Below are 18,111 nucleotides of genomic sequence, written 5' to 3'. Positions count from 1 at the left end.
GCAGAGGCTGCAGACAGCTTCGCAGAGCGGCACTCAACCGCCTGTGCCATCAGGGGAGGCCCGATTTTATTTCATTTTAAAAAAAGATTTATCTATTTTTGCATACAGGAGCTGGGGTATAGGCCAGAGGTGCAGGGGGTGAGAGGATTCACCAGAGACAGAGTGGGGAGCAGAACAGTCCGGCTGACTGAAATACACTACTGAGGGGAGCAGCAGGCTAGACAGGAGAGGTCTGCTGCTCCATGTGGGTCAGCTCCCTGGTTGGATAGTGGCTGCCGATAGCTTCATAGTGCTGAGACTTAACCTGATGCCTATAGATTTTAAATGTTCCATGTGCCCTTCCTGTGCCCAGTGTGACTGTTGGGCTCTTTGATAAAGGAAGAAGCACCTGTGCTTTAGAAATGAGCCCAGGGCTCAGGATTCTGGCCTCAGAGGATTGTGTGTGTAGGGCCCAGTTCCAGTAGCCACAATCTCAGTACTGCTGCTGGCCAAACAGCTTCTGCTTAGACATCTCTTCCTCAGCTCAAGGTGGCTGTGGCTCTATGTGCACAAACACAAAAAGTGGAGAAGCAGAACTTCAGACCAGAAAACTTAACAATTTCAGGAGAAAATAAGTTTTTGTCTGGAGTTAACTGGGGAGTGAGGTTTCTAGATACAGCCTTAATGAGAACAAAGAGCCAAAGGAAGGCAGTAGGAAACACAATTCAATTGGTTAAGACTTAAAAATTTGTATCTTACTTGTTCTGGGAGATTTTTAAAATAAAAAATGTACAGAGAATCATACCCATACTCCCCTGACCCAGCTAAGTCACTCCTGCATGCCTGACTCACAGAAACTTTGAAATAGTGTTTGTTTTAAGCTACTGTGCTTAGCGTAATTGTTATACAGCAATAGATAACTAATAGACGGACAGGTAAAAGAATTGCAAATCGGGTAATGGTGGAGCAGATGCCAATGGTGAGAAGTGGAATGGTTGAGTGCTTATGATATAGGCCTTTGAAGGCTGGATGCTGGTTTCAGATCCTGGCTCTGCCACATATGTCTGTGTGACCTTGGCAACTCATTTTTTTTATTTATATTTTCTAATTTGCTCATTTGTAGAAGATAATAACAGTATTTACATTAAGAATGTTGTGAACAGTCAACAAGTTTGAAAATGAAAGGGTTCAGTTCAGAGACTAGCCTCATGCATTTTAAGGGTTCAAGTAATGTAACCATTGTTATTCTGTACATGTACAGATTGAGTACTTTTCATTGATATAGTTGCCTGAGCTGTTTGCTTATTGCTTTTATAGTCACTGTGAACTGACTCTTGAAGGTGACTGCCCCCCATGTAAATCATTTAATTAAATTTAACATTGTAATGAGTGTGCTGGAAACTGCTGAGTCTTGAATAAAGTTTAGTAAGAAATGATCCATACTCCTGGGAGTTCAAATTTTCATTGGGGAAGCAGAAGTAAATGTATTAGTGTAATAAAGGATTCTAAGTGTGAAAGACTTGTGAGTTGAATCTTTAGAAATCCATCATCAAATGCCATTCATGTACTCTTTCTTTGTTGTGGGGTGAAAACAGATATTCTGGAAAGGCTTTGGTGGTCCACAAGAGGGGAACTCTTGGGCCTCCCTGGTGGTGCAAGGGGTTAAGCACCGCACTATGAAGCAATCCACAGCCTCTGCAGCACAAGTTCGATCCCCGGCCAGGGAGATACCCACATGGTGCAGCAGACCTCTCCTGTCTTGCCCACTGTTCCCCTCAGCAGTGTATTTCAGTCAGTCTGCCTGTTCTGTTCCCGACTCTGTCTCTGGTGAATCCTCTCACCGCCCCCCACCTCCGCATCTCTGGACTGTATCCAGCTCTTATATGCATAAATATACATTTTTTTTTTTAAAAAAAGAAGGGAACGCTTTTGAAGGGCAGTGCTACAGAGCCTTCTCCCCTCCATTTGCTATACATGCAACCCAGGAACTAGTGAAAGGGAGGCTCTATTGCTAGAAAATAGAGAATAATCAGCCTTCTTGTGTTTTGGAGATTGTGAAGGACGTTGGTGACTATCCATCAGTCTCCAGTGCCCTCTAGCCCCTCACAGGACTCTAGTTTCATTCAAGTAGCCATGCCTCCATCTTGCAGTCCATGTGTCTCAAGGAGCATACACTCACCAGTTCCAATTATGGTAACCCCTTTTCCCTGCTGAGACCCAGGCTTAAGTGCATTTGTCAAGCAGTTACTGGTTGGGAGACAGAATATCTGCCTGGGAACTACTTAGCTCAGAAAACCAGAGGGGAAATTTTTACACAGAATAGAAAGCATGTGGTCCTGATTGCTTCTGTTAGGCATCTGGAAAAGCACTTTATCATGAATTTGAAATCTGTGTTTACAGAAGAGCGGAGAGACTGGCTCTTGATAACTTGTTGAACTACGTATTAGCCAACCCCAAAGTCTGTCCTGCCTCTGGACTTCCTGCTATGTGCAATAATAATTTTTCTTAGTGCTTAAGAAAACAGTTTGAATTAGGTGTTATTTGCAGCCAAAGTAATCCTAACTGACCCAATAATGTTTGGCTTCCTGGCCACACTCAGAAAAGTAGGCAGGTCAATCTACTAAACTGGAGAAGGAAAGCAGTGAGATGCTTTGTGTTTTAAGGATTGAAAATGAAAATCTGTCAGCCATTGCTAATGTGAATACCTTGGTATGGAAAGTAGGAGGGTTGGGACATGTTTGCAAGAGGAGATACAGATCAAAAACACAGTGGCCCCTGCTGCCTGGAAGAAGGCTGAGAATGGGTGTGCAAGTATCAAACACTAAGAGTTGTGACGCTGAGAGCACCTTGTGAGAGACATGTGGCTGATGCCCTCTGTGGGAAATTCCTGTTGGCTACTGTGTCTCCTGCACCACCAGACACCTGCATCATTAGACCAATAGGAAAATACATGTTAACAGCGACACCATGTGGATAGAGGATGAAATGACAATGTGGCAGATGAGATGCCTTGTCTTTTTCTCCCCCCCAAGAACATTATTTATTATTTAGTAAATCTAGATACAACATCTTGTGCTCATGCCATTCACCAAGTTCACCTTATAACATTAGTAGCTGAAGACAAAGGAAGAATCAAGCTCCTCCAACTCCCCCAAAAATAAATGATTATATGATTGCTGATTATTGTCTTCTCTTTAGGTGTGTGGAAGTTGGATTTTTCCTTTAGGAATTTTTGGATCACATTACCCCCAAAGAGTTTTTGAAAATAGTGGAAGGGACCCTGTTTGTAGATTCTGGATTTACTAAACCGGTAAACTGGTAAATCAGCCTTAAAGATTTCGGACCTCCCAGGTGGCGCAAGGGTTTAAGACGCAACCTATGAAGCTATCTGCAGCCTCTGCAGCACGAGTTCCATCGCTGCCCAGGGAGCTACCCACATGGCGCAGCAGACCTCTCCTGACTCGCCCACTGCTCCCCTTAGCAGTGTTTCAGTCAATCTGCTTGTTCTGTTCCCCACTCTGTCTCCGGTGAATCCTCTCACCCCCCGCACCTCTGGCCTTTACCCCAGTTCTTGTATGTATAAATAAATAAAATTGGGTTGATTTCCTTTCAGTGTGAAAAAAAAACCCAATGATCTTATTGGTATACTGTGGACCTGATTTTTATAGCTTCTAATCCATATGTCAGGGTGCAAGAAAACTAGTATTGCAGACACCCAAACAAAACCCTTTTTATTTTATCATTTTATACCTCTTCTGAAAACTTATCTGTGGTTCTCCATTGCCTGCTGGATAAAGGCTCAACCCAGTAGCACACTCTAGTGCCAGCATGCACAGGGTAGGTTCTCTCTCAATTTGGGCAGAAGGATACAGGGGAGTCTCAGAGGCCTCAGTGGATTTTTTCAGGACTTAATGCTCTCTTAGGAAACCAGGTACACAGGTACACCAGGCAGGGAGGCTGGCATGCAAGGAGGCAAGCACAGGCCGGGCAGGGGGACTGGGAGGCAGGCAGGCAACTGAACCTCCCAGAACCCTATGAATCTTTATGCTTTTTCTCTGGGCTCTCTCTGGTGTTGTTTCGTTATCTTGTGCTCTTGCCTCTTCTGTAGTCATGCCTGTTGTCATCTTGTAGCCATGCCTGTTGTCATCTTGTAGCCATAGTCTATCTCTGAGTGACATCCCCCCTTATAGCCCTGCCCTCTAGTCTCAGGTGTGTACACTTATGCAGGCCCACACCATTCTCTGGGTGTCCACAAGCAGGCACATGTGCCCTGTGCTCATACTTCCAAGTGCCTTCTGCAACAACACCATTGAGGCCACAGGTGATAGCCACAGAGGCTTGTGGCACAAAAAGCATAATTCACTTACCCTAAACACACCTCCTCTTTTCGCCCTCTGCCTCTCCAATGACGCAACACACTCCACAGCTTCCTTTAGGAAGCCCTAGTAGATTCACTATATTTACAAACACTTCGGGAGTTAGGTTTTGGAAAGGGTAGATATGAACTGTACCACAGGGGCCCTCCCAGTCTTAATTATGAAAAAATGTAAGATTTATTAAGTACTTGTAGAGTCAGGACTGACCACTGAGCAGGTTTTCTGATCCCATGCAGACCGGGTAAAGGAGGAGTCAGAGTCCTCAGTGGCTTTTGCAGGTCTTTTATTGGGATTACCAGGTACACGGCAGGCAGAGGCGCTGGGGGGTTGGGAGGCTGGCAGGCCTCCCAGCCACCAGCAAGTCTTCACTCTTTCTGGGCTCTCCAGCATTCTCTCTGCTTCTCTGATCTTGGCTTCTTTTTCAGCTTCTTTCTCTGCTTCTCTCTCAGCTTCTTCTGCTGGCGTCCCCATGACGCAGCCCTTAAAAGCACAGTCTTAGCCCAGGTGAATCCCATCTACATCTGCCCACACCCTGTTCCAGGTGCCCGCTATCAGGCATGCATTCAGGACTGCAGGGAGCCATCATCTATCCTGATGGCGGGAGGGCAGAAAAGCCTGACATTTTTCCTTACCCTACAGTCCACCCCCTCAGGGTTTTCTGCCATATAGTCTTCATATATACAATTTTCTTAGCAAATATGAACAATGCAGCCATGGCCCACAAAAGCAAATATATCACAATATAACAAAATACAACAGAGCACAAATAAGTCCAGGCAGGGCCCCAACCTAGTGGCAAAAGACAATTATTGGTACCAGCAGATGAGCCACCAAATCTGCTGCCGAAGGCACTGCTCATACGAGGGAGGGGAACCACTCACGGCATCTACTGTAACACACCAGGAGCCGTCAGGCTTCCTGGCCTTCTTTGGCTGTAGTCTCGGCTGCAAGCCACACACAGCATCCACCCCCAGGATGCACTCACTCCTGGATTGGGGATTCTCTACTCTTTGGGGGTAATCGCCCAACCCTCAGGGTTTCTGTCTACAGTCACTCCAACACTTGGCTGTCATAGCCACCAATGCGACTTGCAGACCCCTGCACTCAGGCCAATCCACTGCACAAGCACATGGGTTGGGGATCCAAACTCTACATTTGGTTTGGGCTCCACCCCAAGCCACGTTCCCCACCCGTCCCCCAAGGACGGGTTCCTCAGCTCCTCACCCTCACTCAAGAATGAGCAGGGCATCACCCACAGGTGATTTTAAGAGACTCACTAGTCTTCAGCATACTTAGGCTGGTTAACAGCCGCTCAGGGCTTCTCAAACTTAGCATCACTACCAGCTTTTGCCTGCTCATTTGGCTTTTCTCCTCTGCCTAGCTGCTGGGCATACACAGGCTGCTTTTGTCCATCCCACTGGCCACCCCCAGATTCCCAAAAGACATAACCTGCCAAGGTCCTCTACCTTCTGGAGGGATTGTCAGTCCAAGTTCATCAGTCCAAGTCCATCAGGCCTCTCCCTGCCATCAGCACTGACGAGCTCCAAATCGTGGTCTTCTTTTCCCCACGATGATTCTTGCTGCCTCAGGGGTTGTTGGCTGGTCCTTTCGGGCGTCTCCTCCATGCGAGGTCTCGTCCCGCAGCTCCCAGAACTTGTCCCTCTCCTGTGCCGCCATGACGCCTCCAGCATCGTCACAGGCAAACAATCTGTTCTCCTTATTCCCTCCAGGTCTTCGGAGGGCTCCATACCCGTCTGCATGGATCATCTTGCCGACTTCCGCCAATTGTAGGGGCAGGACTAGACAGTGAGCAGGTTTTCTGATCCAGCAGACTGGGTAAAGGAGGAGTCAGAGTCCTCAGTAGCTTTTGCAGGTCTTTTATTGGAATTACCAGGTACACGGCAGGCAGGGGCACTGGGGGGCAGAAGGCTGGCAGGCCTCCCAGCCCCCAGCAAGTCTTCACTCTTTCTGGGCTCTCCAGCGTTCTCTCTGCTTCTCTGATCTTGGCTTCTTTTTCAGCTTCTTTCTCTGCTTCTCTCTCAGCTGCTTCTGCTGGCATTCCCATGACGCAGCCCTTAAAAAGCACAGTCTTAGCCCAGGTGAATCCCATCTACATCTGCCCACACCCTATTCCAGGTGCCCGCCATCAGGCATGCATTCAGGACTGCAGGGAGCCATCATCTATCTACATACTATAGAAATAGACATTATAAAAAATGTGCTTTGGAGTTATTATTTTACTTAATTTGCACGTGAAATTTTCTCAACTTTGTGTTGCAGAACTCTTATCCTCCAGTCAAAATCATTCTTTAGTATTCTTCTAGGTTTGCAGTTCTTCCTGTTGGCTGTACATTGGAATCATCTGGGGACTTTACAAACAATTGGCAATTGGGGCTCATCCTGCACATTCTGATTTAATTGGTCTGATTTAATATTAACCTGAGCACCAATTATCAATGCTCCCCAGATGATTCTAATGTGCAGTCAGAGAGAAAACCTGCTGGTTTAGGAAGTGACAGTCATAGGTAAGTCTTCTCTTTCCCTTCTGCTATCCACACACTCTTCTCTGATCATACTTATTACAATATATTTTATTTCAGTGTATGCTCATCTCTCTATCTAGACACAGAACATCTCTATGCCACTAAGCATTTCTAGAACCCCATGTATGGCATGACAATTCATGGAAGAAATACAGACTGGGAGGGTAAAATGTCATCAGCGAACACTTATTGATATCCCCCAAAATTTACAAACCCCATCCTGTAGTGGAAAAACTGTTTTGCTAGACTGGAAAGGACCAAACGGCACTCTTAAGTCCAAGTGGGTGCAGGTTTATTGTTATTACACTAGTGGGCGCCAGATAGGAGCGGTTTCTCTCCTTGAAAGATCCAGGCCCTGAACGTATACAAAAGTTTTCTTTTATACTCAGTTTAACATGGGTTATAATTTGGAGGTCAGACAGAACATGAGAAAAAGGGGAGTTTCACTAAAGTGGAGAGGGACAAGGTTCCAGCAGAAGATAGAGCCCGCTTTCTCTGCCCGGTCCCTCCTCTTGGAATGCAGCCTTGTCAGCAAGAGGTGAACTTGCAAATGGTAAGAAGGTGAAGTTGCTAATTGCGCCAGTTGGGAATGTTTGTCTAATGGGGCCCTTTCACTGCACCAGTGGTTTCTTTGTTTTCCCCTTCACTATTAATTTCAACAGAACTTTGGGCACTTTCCACTTCAAACCCAAGAGTGGATCCTGTGCCCATAGGGAAAGAATTCACCAGAGAGCGCTGTTGAACCAAGTGTAGTTAAACCAAACAAGGCTTTATTAGAGATTCATGGGTGGCAGGTGGGGGAGAGAGGCAAGGCAGAAAGAAGAGTTTAGCCTGGCTGCTCTAAAGGAGTTAGGAGGTACTTTAAAGATAAGTCCTTTAGGGGGCTTCGCCTGGTGGCGCAGCGGTTGAGCGCGGGGTTGCGAGGTTGCCTGCAGTCTCCGCAGCGCCAGCTCTATCCCCAACCACCGGCGAGGGCCCCACAAAAAAAAAATAAGTCCATGAGGATGGGAGGAGTGCAGCGTCATGGCTTGCTCAGGGTTCTACACCCAGAGGGACCGGCCTCCCCTAACACTGGAACCCAGGAAAATTTTCATGAGGGCCTCCCCTGGTGGTGCAGCGGTTGAGCGCTGGGCAGCGAGGCTGCCCACAGCCTCTGCAGCGCCAGTTCGTTCCCCGGCTGCTGGCAAGGGTCCCACAAAAAAAAAAAAAAATTCATGACACTGCATCCTAACATCCATATATTCGATCTTCACCACGGAAATGGTGGCAAAAAGTGAAAAGGGTGGGGCTTCCCCCGTGGCGCAGCGGTTGAGCGCTGGGTTCCGCTGGGTTCCGAAGCTGCCCTGAAGCTGCCCTGAAGCTGCCCGCAGCCTCTGAAGCGCCGGTTCAATCCCCGGCTGCTCCCCGGCCACCGGAGGAGGGTCCCACATGGCGCGCAGACCTCTCCTGCCGCCCGCTGCTCCCCTCAGCAGTGTACCTCGGTCCTTCTGCCTGCTCTGCTCCCTGCTCTGGCTCTGGTGAATTCTCTCACCCTCCCGCGCTTCTGACTATACCGTGTTTGTATGAATAAATAAATCTAAAAAAAAAAAAAAGTGAAAGGGGGGAATAGTTAGGGGTAAAAGGATGTCCTAAAGCTATTTCCATACAGGCTTTGTGGACTCCACCCCCACCCCAGGCCAAAGCCATCAGGACATTGGGAAAGACAAATCCCATCACCACCAAAGGGAAGGTTGCTGGAACCTGAGGGTGGAGTTAAGCAGCCAGGTTTGGTATAAAACCAGATACGTGGTCTTTTTTTTTTTTTGGGGGGGCGCCCTTTTGGCTCTCCGCCAGCTCTCAGGGTGACACTGGGTTTCCAGGTCGGCGGATCGGGTAGGACGCATTTAAGATTTTATTTCCCTATTTTCTCCCTGAGTTGTACATTTCCTCATTTCCCCTTCCCTTGTAAATAAACCTTTTATTAACCTGTTGTGTATGTCTGCAGTGGAGTATTAATAAGTCCCTTTTAAGCGCAAGGGTGAGGACCCACAGCCAGGCAACCCGTTTTATATCGGGGCTGCTCTGTAGCACTACTACCCTTCATACCCTTCTGTAAGGACAAGAATGGGCCAGAGCAGGATCTCTATGATCCGAGCAGATGGGGTAAAGAAGAGTCATGGAGGCCTCAGTGGCTTTTGCAGGCTTTTATTGGGATTTACAGGCACACAGCAGGCAGGGGTGCTGGGGGGCCCGAGGCTCGCAGGCCTCCCAGCCCCCAGCAAGTCTTCACTGTATCTGGGCTCTCCTCATGGTTCTTCTGCTCTTTGCTTCTGCTGGCGTCCCTGTGATGCCACCCTTATAAGCCCAGTCTTAGCCCAGGTGTACCCACTTACGCATACCCACACCCTACTCCAGGGGCCGCCATGAGGCATGCATTCAGGACCGCAGATCCATCATCAATCCTAATAGGGGGAGGGCACAAAAGCCTGATGCGTTTTCGCTTATCCTACACTTTCTTCCACCTAATGTAGGATAATCAGTCAAGCTCTAATGCTCGTTGTCCATCATGCCACCTTAGGGTCAGTGTAGTGGACCAAGTTGTTTGGACAGGGCTCCTCAGTCCATGATTCAGTCCACCTGTTCAAACGGGACTTGGGGCAACTCATCCTACCCACTGGCAACTGTTTTCACCTAGGTTGTCTCACAAAGTGAGGTGCTGCCGTGGTCTGTCAGGTCTCGAACAGAGACCAGGTTGAGCGCCAAGCAGCAAGCGCTCAGCCAAGGCTGTCTACTTGGGCAGGCTACCTGCCCAAGCGTCCGGAACTTCCCTTTCATTCACCACCCCCAGAGTTGTTGTCTTCCAAGCAACGAAGCGCTTTCTAGGTAAACGCATCCAGGAAGTCGAAGTTTGTCGAAAGTGCGTCGGCAGCGCGCAGGCGCAGATGGCTAGCGCGGAGCAGTGACGAGTAAGCCCCGCCCCCAGCGACGGAGCCAATCAGGGGGCACGTGGCCTCCGGCCTCCCCTCGCGGCCGCGCCAAACGCTCCTGGCGTTGGGAGGCCGAGCCCAGGCGGCCCCTCCGCGCGCCCGGGCTCAATTGCCCGCCTCCCTGGGCGCGGTAACGGTCACGGGGGCGGGGCGGGAGGCGGCGCAGCTTGGCCCGCGGGGCGAGCTGCAGGTGGGAGGCGGCCGCTGAGAAAGGTGAGTGGCGTTCGGGGTTCACACGGCCGTTTACTAAAGCCCCTCTTTGAAGCACCCCAGGCGTTGGCCTCACCGGGGCCCTGCGAAGGGTCAGACTGAGCTTTTTTTTTTGGGGGGGGGGGTTCCCCGGGCAGGAGCCGCCTGGGTCGAGTTCGCGCTAGTTAATCCCAGCATGAGGCTGTAGGGACCTTACACAGCTGGTTCGAGTCCCGACTCCCTCCCTGCTTTGTGATTTTTGATTTCTCAGTGAATTTTGTAGTGCCTCAGTTTCCTCACTTGTGTATTGCAGCGGGTAGTTCTTGCCTTACATGATGGTGGATGAGGTTAAATGAGGCAGTGAATGTAAAGTTTAGGATGATGCCAGGACTCGGGCTGGATTCGGTATAAATTGTCGGTAGATTAACCGCTCGTGTACACCGGGACTAACCCGCTGCACTGCTCCGTGTTAAGGTGTCTGAGAAGGTTGCTTGGCCTGGTGAAGACTTAGAACAGCAGCGGGAAGGATAGGCGAAGGGTTAGATGAGTCCCTTTTCAGGTTTACTAGGTATAGTGTAGATTCCGGGGGCCTCTGCCTTCATGCCGAATCTAATTTCATTCTTTTAAGAAAATCAACGAGGTGGAAATGTCTGAAGAATAAGAGACCTGTTACTTAGAGACGGAACAATCTCTAAGTTTGGCCACTTTATTCCCAACCGTAACACTAAACACTGCTTCTCTATCCCATATTGGTTTCCGTTCTCTGCCTACGTTTTCTTTTAATTTTGTTATTGCCAAATAGACCCGGACCTTCCCCGCTCCACCTTGGGTAACAGGTGGCTGGCTATGTTTTCCTGCACCTTGGGCTTTGGAAAGGCGTGTTCTGGCCCTTTATGCAACCTCCCCTGGGACAGAATGATTTAGTGGAGATCATATCCAATTGTAACTGCAATTCCTTGTTTGTGGTAGAAGCTCTCCTTCTTAGGAACATTAAACAGCATGTTGGCTTTAGCATTTAATTGCTAAAGACTTTGAAAGTGTTGAGACTTTGAAAGTATTGCATGTTCCATTTATTGCAGTAATGTGAAATGTATACTTTTGAGAAAGTAGATTACAGATTTTGGTATTATTCAAGAAAGTACAGTTTCTAGTCATGCTTGGTTGTTTCTAGTTTTTCCCCAAAAAAGTAGTGAAAATAATTACATTTGAATGTATCATGTATGTTACAAGGCCTTCAGACCTACGAAGGACAAGTTACCAAAGAACTCTTAGGAAACCTGGACAGTGCCAGCAGATAGTTCAGCTGTGTTTTGCTTCTCTGCACATGGCCACTTATGTCATGCATAAGCCAACTCTTACCCTGTAAGCTCTTGCAGTGCTAGCAAGCACAGGGCAGGTTCTCTGTGGATTTGGGCAGATGGAGAGTCCTGGTGGCATCAGTGGCTTTTCAGGCTTTAATGCTCTTTCTGTACCAGTTGTTGTGGGGCAAGTCTCCTCCTCTTGCAGCCATCGTTCCTCCTCTCAGCAGCTGCTACACCATGGCCATTCTCCTGTGTCTGAGTGACAGCTCTGATCACCTCCAGGCTCAGGTGTTCCCACTTATGCATGCCCACATCATACACCAGGTGTCCACCATCAGGCATGCATGCGCCTAGCCCACTCTCCCAAGTGCCTTCTGCATTCAAGGCTGCAGGTGATAGCCACTGAGACTGCGGTGTAAAAGCCTGAGCATAACTTACACTACACTCTATTCCCAGTCTTAGTTTAGGTTGGAGCTATACCTTCTGCCTTTGCCTTGGGAAACAGTTGGTCTCTTCCTGTGACTCACAGTTCCAGACCTGTGTGTCCTGTGGTAGCCCAAAGTGGGGAAAGTCTGCTGTAAACTGACACATTAATTTCATAGCACAGACTTCTGGAAAGGAGTGCTTGGTGAATTGAGGAGATAGTTTTTCTTCCTGCCTTTACCTTTTGTGTTCAGTGGTATTTTTTTTCTGTCTGAGAGTGCTTCATTTTTAGTACCTTTGCAGAAGAGAATATTCTTCCTTTGGGGCCCAAGTCAAATTTGATGATGACAGATGTGGACTCCCAGCTAAAATGTTTCAACAAAACAGGGAGAGGAAAAACATGAAGGGAAAAGAAGAGAAGGGTGGTGAGCATTGGAGTCTATTACTAGTTACTTCTAGTTCAGTGTTCTAATTCAGGGATTACCAGTACCATAGATAGCTTCTCTGGAATAACACAAGATCGTTTTTACTAGGAGCACTACCATTTTAAGATTTTGGTCTGTTTATCTTTTTAAAACTTAGATGAAGATGTACTTTCAGACATGAGACTCACTGGATGATCATTTCTTTGAAATCAACTTGAATAAGTGAAAAGTACCAGAGGAATTCACTATGACTGAGGTATGTCAAACTTGAGAGATGTCTGGATGTTGGGAGGCCATAGGAAGGATCAATATTTACTAAATACTATAGTAATATTAAAAAATCCACTCAAGGGGCCTCCCCGGTGGCGCAGCGGTTGAGCGCTGGGTTGCGAAGCTGCCCGCGGCCTTTGCGGCACCGGTTTGATCCCTGGCTGCTCCCCTGCCACCGGAGGAGGATCCCACATGGTGCGCAGACCTCTCCTGCCTCCCGCTACTCCCCTCAGCAGTGTACTTTGGTCCTTCTGCCTGCTCTGCTCCCCGCTCTGGCTCTGGTGAATTCTCTCACCCTCCCGCTCTTCTGACTGTACCCAGTGCATGTATAAACAAAACAAACAAAGAAACAAACAAATAAATAAAACATGCCTCTATTAAAAAAAAATCCACTCAACTGTGATCCAGTAAATCTGTAAATGGAAGGAAGGCTTTTATTTGAGGTCTGTAGGAAATTGCAATCAGGGGGCACCCTTAGCAAACCTGTGTAAGTGCTCAAAGTGTGGAGGGAAAAATACAAAGCTTAAATAGGCAGTTGCCCCCCACAGGTAAAGTAATAAAATTCTTTAAAAGGGGAAAGAAAAACATGCAAAAGGGAAGGATGCCTAAAGGGTGGTGGAGTGATATTGGTTTGAGGCAGAGTTCTGGTAGTGTTTATCAGTTTTTATGACTTTTGGAACTGCTTTTTCCAAATTCCTCAAACTGAGTGTCAGGATGCTTGTTTGTACAGGGTGATTATGTGGTCAGGTGTGGTAGATGTGCATGAATTTTACTTTCTTAATGGCCTTAGACTTCTTCGACATTCTTTTTTTTTTTTAATTTTTTTTTTTTTAAGTACCATTGGCTTACATCATTGTGTTTTGGAAGTATAGGCTTTCCGCCTTCAGGTGTAGTCACTGTAGCTCACCTGCATCCACCACCAAAGCGCTCTTAGTTCTCCTCTCTCTCCCCCCGCCTTCTTGATAATCCTTTCAGGTAGATGTTTTAAATTCAATTAAGGAAACAAATCCATAGAGGTTAAGTAAATACTTAAAATGACACAAAATGGTCACTAACTCTCACCACCCCTGTCTTGCTGAGTACCAGGAAAATAATTGTTCTATTTCATTTTTATATTAACTATTCCAATCTTCACAACAACTCTTATGTGCTAAATACTATAGTTATAATCATTTTGTGGTAAGGAAATTGAGGCACAGAGAGATTAGTACTTTCTTGAGTGTGTGGCAGAATCCACAATTCAAACCTAGGCAGTCTTGATGCTCCAGGGTGGTACTTCCTTTCATGTAGTATTTCCTTTACTTTTGTTTTTATTAAGTTATAACATCTTTATTATAAAATTTTTATTATGAAATCAAACAAAGGAACACATCTACCAAATGTATAGTTTAATGAATTACTAAAAGATGAGGTCTTTTAATGAAGGTCAAGTTGTAGAACCATGCTAGCCATGCCAGAGCCCCTCCGTTACCCTGTCCCAATTACAACTGCTTCTCTTCTCCTGTTAGTAGACAGTTTCCTGACTGTTAACTTTCTTCCTGTGTTTTTAAACATGTTTTATCATAAATGTGTATTCCTAGGCCCCATAATGTGGCCTTTCCCATTAAAATAATTTTTAAACTTTTTTAAGCTATAGGCCTTTCTGCTTCCTTTATTTTCCTTATAATCTGTCTGATAAAGAACCTGGGTAGGGCCTCCCCGGTGGCGCAGCGGTTGAGCACTGGGCTGTGAAGCTGCCTGCAGCCTCTGCAGCACCAGTGAGGGTACCACATGGCGCGCGCAGACCTCTCCTGGTGCACAGACCTCTCCTGCCACACACACTGCTCCCCTCAGCAGTGTACGTCATCAGTCTGCCTGTTCTGCTCCCTGCTGTGCCTCTGGTGAAATCTCTCACCCTCCCGCGCTTCTGACTGTACCCAGTGCTTGTATAAATAAATCTTTAAAAAAAAAAAAAAAAACTGGGTAAAAGAACCTGGGTATTTTGACCTGTGTATCCTATACCTGGACTTAGCTGATTGTGTACTTGTGTACACAGTTCTGTATGTTCCTCTGCCCTGTTTAATTCCAGCATATTAATAGCGGGATCCAAGACTGGATCACACTCTGTTTCAGTACTTTTTGCAGTGCTCTAGGTGGTGGCAAGACGGTGGGAGGCAGGCATACGTCTCAATGTTTCTCTGTAATCTTAGCAGCTTTGATACTTGATGCCTGTATCTATTCATTGAAAGTTGCAAAATAGTGGTATTCTAATTCCATCATTTTTTTTCCCACTTAGTTGGAATGCTAGTCTTTTATGTATCATGTGGATATGCAGCAGTACAGTTCCCTTAGGAAAGACAACATAAATGCCAGATTTTTTCCATTTACCTAACAATTTTCAAGATAGTGAATTGGTTCCCTGCCTTCCAAAGATAATTCTTTAAAAAAAAAAAAAAATCACCTAGGGCCTCCCCTGGTGGCACAGCAGTTGAGCACTGGGCTGCAAAGCTGCCCACAGCCTCTGCAGCGCCGGTTCCATCCCCGGCCACCGGCGAGGGTCCCACATGGCACGCAGACCTCTCCTGCCGCCCGCTGCTCCCCTCAGCAGTGTATTTCATCAGTCTGCCTGTTCTGTTCCCTGCTCTGGCTCTGGTGAATTTTCTCACCTTCCTGCACTTCTGACCCAGCGCTTGTATAAATAAATAAATTAAAAAAAAATCAGATATCAATATAATGTCATGTATTTAAACATGTTTGATGGCTTTTATGTCATAATTTTTGCCATATTGAAACTCATGTCTTATCCTTTACTGGGGTTAGCCTGTTCAAGCCTGTCCTTTTGATATGAACATAGTAGTCTTTGAGAGCTTCCTTATTTGATATTATCTCTTAAAAATTTTTTATTGAACATTGGTTTATAACATTATATAGATTTCAGGTCTACAGCACGATTTCCACTAAAGTCTAGTTTCCATCCTCCCCTTTACCTGATTTGCTCACCCCCTTTCTCTCCCCCTTCCCTTCTGGTAACTACCATTTTGTTATTTTAGTCTAAGTAAAATCATACAATATTTTTGTCTAACTTATTTTACTTAGCATAATCTTTTACTTTTCCCCATATATCCCCTTGTTGCTTTCTCACTCCTCCCCGTCTCGGACCCTCAGAGCCCTCAGGGTATTAAATTTAGTCCACTACTTTTGTAAGTATTTTACTCTGTCTAATCATCCACTATGTACATGTCCAGTATTTGTTATTCTGACTGCATTACTACACATAATTCCCCCAGATTCCTTCCATTTTGCTGTAAATAGTTGTTACATCTTTGTACTGAGTAGTATTCCAGCTGGTATATATATAAAATGAATATACCACCAATGGATCCAGTCATCCACTGATGGACGTTTAGCTTCCATGTCCTAGCTGTTGTGATAATGCTGCGATAAACATTGTAGGGTATATTTTTTTGCATCGGTAGTTTTATATTCTTTAGATAGATGTTCAAAAGTGGGATTGCTGGGTTGTATGGTATTTTCACTTTTAGTTTTTTTTTTTTTTTTTTTTAAAGAGGCATGTATTTTTTATTTATTTATTTGTTTGTTTGTTCGTTTACACATGCACTGGGTACAGTCAGAAGCGCGGGAGGGTGAGAGAATTCACCAGAGTCAGAGCTGGGAGCAGAGCAGGCAGAAGGACCGAAGTACACTGCTGAGGGGAGCAGCGGGCGGCAGGAGAGGTCTGCGCGCCATGTGGGACCCTCCTCTGGTGGCCTGGGAGCAGCTGGGGATCGAACCGGCGCAGCAGAGGCTGCGGGCAGCTTCGCAACCCAGCGCTCAACCGCTGCGCCACCGGGGAGGCCCCTCATTTTTAGTTTTTTAAGATAAATCCATATTGCTTTCTATTTTATATGCCAACCAAGAGTGTAATAGGATTCTTCTTTCTCTGCATCCTCTCCATACTTCTTGTTTGGGGACCTCAGCTGTGATATGGTATCTCATTGTGGTTTTAACCTGCATCTCTTTTACTGAAAATGATAACATTTTTTTCATATTGTCTGTTGGCCTTCTGGATATCCTCATTGGTGAGTTGTCTGTTTATATCTGCTGCCCATTTATCAACTGGGTTGTTTTTCTGTTGTTGAATTGTGTGAATTTTTTCTTTATCTTGGCTATTGACCAGTTGTTTGCTTTTATTTCCATTGCTATAGAGGTCAGGTCACCAAAAACATCTTTATTGTTTGTATCATGGAACATAACAAAAAGTTTTCGTCTATGTATTTTATTGCTACAGATATTATATCTAATTCTAATCCATTTGGAATGTATTTTTGTATATGGAGTTAATGATTCAACTTCATTCTTTTATGGACAGCCTTCTAGTTTTTCCAGCACCATTTATTTTTATTTATTTATTTTTAAAGATTTATTTATGCTAAAAGAATTGGGGTACAGGCCAGAGGTGCAGGTGGTGAGAGGATTTACCAGAGACAGAGTGGGGAAACAGAACAGGCAGACTGACTGAAATACACAGCTGAAGGAAGCAGCCGGCGAGACAGGAGAGGTCTGCTGCGCCATGTGAGTAGCTACCTGGCGAACTGGGGATAGAACTCATGCTGCAGAGGCTGCAGATTGCTCATAGTGCTGTGCTTAACCCCTTGAGCCACCAGGGAGACCTTCCAGCACAATTTATTATAGACCCTTTCCCTTTGTATGGTTGTGACTGCTTTATCATAGATTAGGTACTGATATGTGCCTGCATTTATTTCTGAACTTTCAGTTCTAGTCTGTTGATCCATGTATCTTACTTTTGTACCAGTACTATATTGTTCTTAGTAGTGTTGCTTTTTAGTAAAGTTGAAGTCAAGTAACCTAATGCCTCCATTTCATTTTTTTTTTCCCTCAAGATTGCTTTTGCTATTTGAGGCCATTTATAATTTCATAAAAATTTCAACATTTTTTGCTCAATGTCTTTGAAAAATATTGTTAGTATTTTGATGGGGATTGTGTTAAATTTATACATTGTTTCAGACAGTAATTTTGGTAATAGTGATTCTCATCTGTGAGCATGGGATGTCTTTCCTTGTGTCACTAAGACCTTTAATACTATCTTGTAATTCTTCTTCTTCTTTTTTTTTTAAAGATTTATTTATTTATTTATTTATTTGTTTATTTATTTATTTATTTATGCAAGCACTGGGTACAGTCAGAAGCGTGGGAGGGTGAGAGAATTCACTAGAGCCAGAGCGGGGAGCAGAGCAGGCAGAAGGACCAAAGTACACTGCTGAGGGGAGCAGCGGGCGGCAGGAGAGGTCTGCGCGCCATGTGGGACCCTCCTCCGGTAGCCGGGGAGCAGCCTGGGATCGAACCGGTCCCGCAGAGGCCGTGGGCAGCTTCGCAACCCAGCACTCAACCGCTGCGCCACCGGGGAGGTCCTTCTTGTAATTCTTCTTGTAACCTCTTTAGTTAATTCTGAGATATTTAATTCTTTTTGAAAAAATTATAAAATTGTAAATGGAGTTACCTTCTTGATTTCTTTTTGTTGTTCATGTTTGTATGTAAGAATACTATGGATGACTTTTGTATCTTGATTTTGTAAACTGCCATTTTGATATATTTCTCTATTGTGGGTTTTCTGTATATAATATCATATTTTCTGCAAATGA

The sequence above is a fragment of the Talpa europaea genome (assembly GCF_964194135.1).
Source record: "Talpa europaea genome assembly, chromosome: 4".
NCBI lineage: Eukaryota > Metazoa > Chordata > Mammalia > Eulipotyphla > Talpidae > Talpa > Talpa europaea.
Note: the sequence above shows the minus strand (reverse complement) of the source record.